General features: G+C 50.0%; 1 non-coding gene across 1 annotated transcript; it reads right to left on the minus strand.

The window, feature by feature from the left end:
* Positions 1 to 1,141: 1,141 nt before the first annotated feature.
* LOC113265142 (small nucleolar RNA SNORA1) lies at positions 1,142 to 1,275 on the minus strand. Its single transcript, XR_003319933.1, has one exon. It is a non-coding gene; the product is annotated as a small nucleolar RNA SNORA1 (small nucleolar RNA).
* Positions 1,276 to 4,295: the final 3,020 nt, after the last annotated feature.

Genomic DNA, 4,295 nt, shown 5'->3' on the forward strand with positions numbered 1-4,295 from the left:
TGATGATGATGATGAAGGTGGTGGTGATGGTGATGATGGTGGTGGTGATGATGGTGATGATGATGAAGGTGATGATGATGATGAAGGTGGTGGTGATGATGGTGGTGGTGATGATGGTGATGATGATGAAGGTGATGATGATGATGATGAAGGTGGTGGTGATGATGATGGTGGTGGTGATGATGGTGATGATGATGAAGGTGATGATGATGATGATAAAGGTGGTGGTGATGATGATGGTGATGGTGATAATGGTGGTGATGGCTGTGTAGGACTAGCTTAGTGGGTTTTAAACCTTTAAACCATGGAAGCTTTCTTCCAAACTATTTGGAACATCAATGTGCAAGAAAGGTTCCATTGAGCTCTTTTGGTAGAGGCAGGAGACCCTAAGCCCAGGCCCTCGGCATCCCCTTCCCCAGAGCTGTCTTGCTGCCCACCTGGAACCCTGAGGCTCCAGAAAATGGAGGTTGAAAGCAGTTGTCCCAGGGGATCTTCGAGGTCCCTCTCAGCTGCTCCTTTTTATCTGATTCTTCCTTCTGTGGATTGAGGGCACATCTGGAAACGCCATCTATACAGCTCAAAATCATTTCCCCAAAGCATCAGCTGAGCCGGGCCCTGGGAATAGTCCGGTCAAGGCAAAGCAAAGTGAACATTCGAGCAACAATCTTAACTGCAAATACGCACAATCAGATATCAGCTCCACAATTTTTTAAGTCAATAAAAATTTTTTTAGTCAATATATTTTTATTTAAGCAATTTTACATGTTATGATTCATTCCACTACTTGTCAAAGTCACCTTAGTTCCTGCAAAGTCTGAGTTGACTTATCTTCAAGATAGGACTTTTTGAAAGATCTCATATCAACCCCTCACCCTGTTGTCTGTCAGTTAGCCTTGTCATTGTTCTCTTCCCTGAGCTTCTTTTCTCTTCACTTGAATAGGGACATAGTGATGACATACTTCATCAGTTTCCCACCTAGAGTCCTTGGACTCCAGTTTCTTCAAATGATTCACCTTAGAGCTCTGAAAGTCGGATTACAGAAAGTACATTGCTATTTTGGCTAACGATCTAAAATGTATTAGTCCTTATTATGTTTCTAATACGGAGTCACTTTGAATTTTCACTCATGACCTTAGCAAAATAAAATTACAGGTCTCATCATCACCATTGCAGTACATTTACTGGGAGGTAGCACTTGCTGTGTCTCAGTTTAGCCACAGTAAGAATTTCTAGACACCACAACCAGCAGTGCCTGTTCTCATGGAGAACGAGGCTTCACCTCCACATTTTTAAAGATAAGTTACGCAGATGTAACTGTCTCCACTGGTCCCAAATTGGGTGCTGTCCCGTCTCTTTGCCTCTAGACCGTTGGCACAGCCACTGCCCGGTGTGTGGAGCACCATGGTTCTGTCTTCTCCGCCAAGGGACTGCATCTTGTTCTTGCACTTCCGAACCCGAGCACAGGGTCTGTGTTTGGCAGGTGCCTGATAAATCAACACCAGATCGATTGAATGGAATTGAATACGGACACCTCTGTGTGGTCGGCTCCAAGCTGGGTTCAACGATGACCCAGACAGTCTTGGACCCTGAGCACACAGAAGTTAGCGTCAGAGGAGGAAGATAAACAAGTACAAGTGTGATCGGGTGCCGAACTTATGGTTAAGAAATAAAACTCCAAAGCCCAGGATAACTGCCGTGGGGTCCGAGGACACAGGAGAGGCAGAGGTTGCCTTTGGGATCTGCTGGGGCTGGGCCTTGGGAGGACCTTGGAAAACTTTACCTGGAGGTCCTTAAATGGACCTCAAGGACCCCTTCACTTCCTGGGAGCCCAGAACCCCCCATGCAGCTCTGCCTGACTATTTCAACATAAACAGAAGGCCGGCCCCTTGTGCACGTTGTTTCCATTGTGCACGTACTGTAGACATGGCCTCTTTCAATGTCCATAGCGGACTTTGGAGGTTACAGTGAACCAAAGCCGGGAGAACAAGCCCAAAGCCTAGCGTGTCATTCCGAGCCCATCCTCGCTGACTGCTCTCTCTGTTTCCTTAAGCTACATCTGCCTCTGGTCACGTGCCAGCTGCTTTCGCTACCTTGGGCTTGTTGCTCTTCTCCAAGCGCTCCCACCCCTCACCAATCAGGGAACAGGGAGATGAGGAAGGGAGTGCTTTTGTGGGCCACTGAGGCTCAGCCCCACCGGGCACCCTCCGAGAGACTGGGAGGGAGATACTCAGAATCATTGTCTGGAGGAAGTGTTTATCCACAAGGGCCGATCCTCAAAGGCTGAGAGCTGCTCCTGGGGTATTCACTCCACCACAGTTTACCTGCCCTGGGCTTGGGCTAAGTGTATTCCCACAGCCAGAGAGCACCCTAGATAGAGAGAGTCAGGATGCTGTTGGCGCGTACGGGGAACTGGACTGTCTTCAAGGGGACATGGCTGGTGCTGGCAGCCTCTGCTCCACTGTCTTAACCACTTACACTATTAACTCCTCCCATCCCTATGACAGTTGGATGAAATGAGCATGATTTCTATCCTCCTTACAACACGGTTCCTAAACACACTCCCGCTGAAGACATGCAGCTTCCACCAGACAGTACGAGTCTGTACTCTGGGCAGTGCACTCTGAAATTCTCTGGGGTTTTTTTTCCTTTTTTTTTTTTTTTAATCATGTTATTTTTAAAATGCCACTTGTCATCCACTAAACTGTTTTCATAACCCAGTAATGGGCTGCAATCCACAGTTTTGGAAAAGATGGTGCCCTAACATTCTATTTAATAAGATGGTGTGGATGGCAGTATGATGTCAAAAGGCTGGCATCGGGCCTGGTGCCCAGAAGGTGCCCAGAGAATGTTGGTTTCCTTGCTTGCCTTCCTGGCAAACCAGAGCCTGCGAGCAGCTGCCTCCCCGGCTTGCAGACAGAGGCTTGGGCTGGCCCCAGTGTGTCTCCTACTCTGACCCAGACTTGCCCCGGTGGGGTCTGCACAGCCTCCTCCCTGGAGATGGGCACCATCTTGAGCTGTGACCTTCAAGTCACCAGCTCCCCAGAAGCCAGTCCCTCCTTGGGAGGCGAGGTTATGCCCTGTCCCCACGACGCTGTCACTTCCTTCCCCTAAGTCTTTCCGAGTGAAGATTGTTCCCCTAATCAGGAGGGAGACGCAGCTCATTACAAGCTGGTGAGGCAATGGCTCTGTGCTCCCGGCCCGAGACAGGCTGTCTGGGAGCTTGGCCAGCTTCCCGCTGCCCCGAACGCCAGGGCAGTGGCCTCAGAGCAGAGCCAGCCCTCTGGGTTTGTTTGCCCCCTTCCCAAGAGACAGAGGCAGACAGACACTCTACGAAGACCTCCATGGCTTCCACTGCTGCAGAAGCCCTGCCACGCTCAGACGATGAGTTTCATCCAGCACGCAGCGCTGCTTCCGAGAGCATCGGCCCAGCACCTCCAGTAACAGTTGTCATTTACTGACCATTCGTCGCGCACGAAGCGCTGTGCCGAACGCTCCGTATGCAGCATGTTGCGTAGTCTCTACTGCAGACCCACTAGACGGGGCATGATTGTCCCCACTTTGCAGATGCAGGAACTAGGGCATGGAATGTTTGGGTAACTTGACGAGCTCACCAGGCAACTAGAAGGTGGTCACACCCGGTTACACCTGCCTCGCACCACCGTGCTGCCTGCAAGAATGTTCCCCTTCCTTCTGGGTCCCGACCTTGGCTTCCCTCTGGGTAGTGGCCAGGTGGGTTCCCACAGGTGACATCACCTCTCTGAGCCAAGTGCGCTCCTCTATAAAGCAGTTCCTAATGGCGCCTCCTTCCTACGGCAGTTAGGAATAAAAGCATTGATGTGTATAAATGCATCTCTTGGAGCTCCTGATAGGTTAGAGGTGCTCAATAAATCTATTTATAAAAGAGCCAGTTCAGCTCTTTTCCCACTGACTTGACAGTAGCCTGCAGCCATTTCCCAAAGGCATGATGTCATCATCCTGAGAGGGATGGCAGCCCATCTAGAAACCTCCGTGGGCTCCTAGGCTTCTCACACTTGTGCCTTGTCTTGCCCCACTGCCCAGCCATACTGACTTCCCCAGCAGAAACCTCTGAAATGACTAAGATCTCTTGGAGGACTATGAAGAGGCCATTCATTTCCTCTAACAACAGACCTCTCCGCCCGGAAACGAGGGGAATGGAGTGGTGGCCGCAGAGCCTGGTGCTGAAATCCTCGTTAGCCGCAGTTTAATTACTGCCTGCAGTATAGCTTTTTAATAACAGTAAGTCCCAATTAGTTGCTTGTTACTTCAGAAATAAT

Source organism: Ursus arctos, unplaced genomic scaffold (assembly GCF_023065955.2).
Source record: "Ursus arctos isolate Adak ecotype North America unplaced genomic scaffold, UrsArc2.0 scaffold_23, whole genome shotgun sequence".
Lineage (NCBI taxonomy): Eukaryota > Metazoa > Chordata > Mammalia > Carnivora > Ursidae > Ursus > Ursus arctos.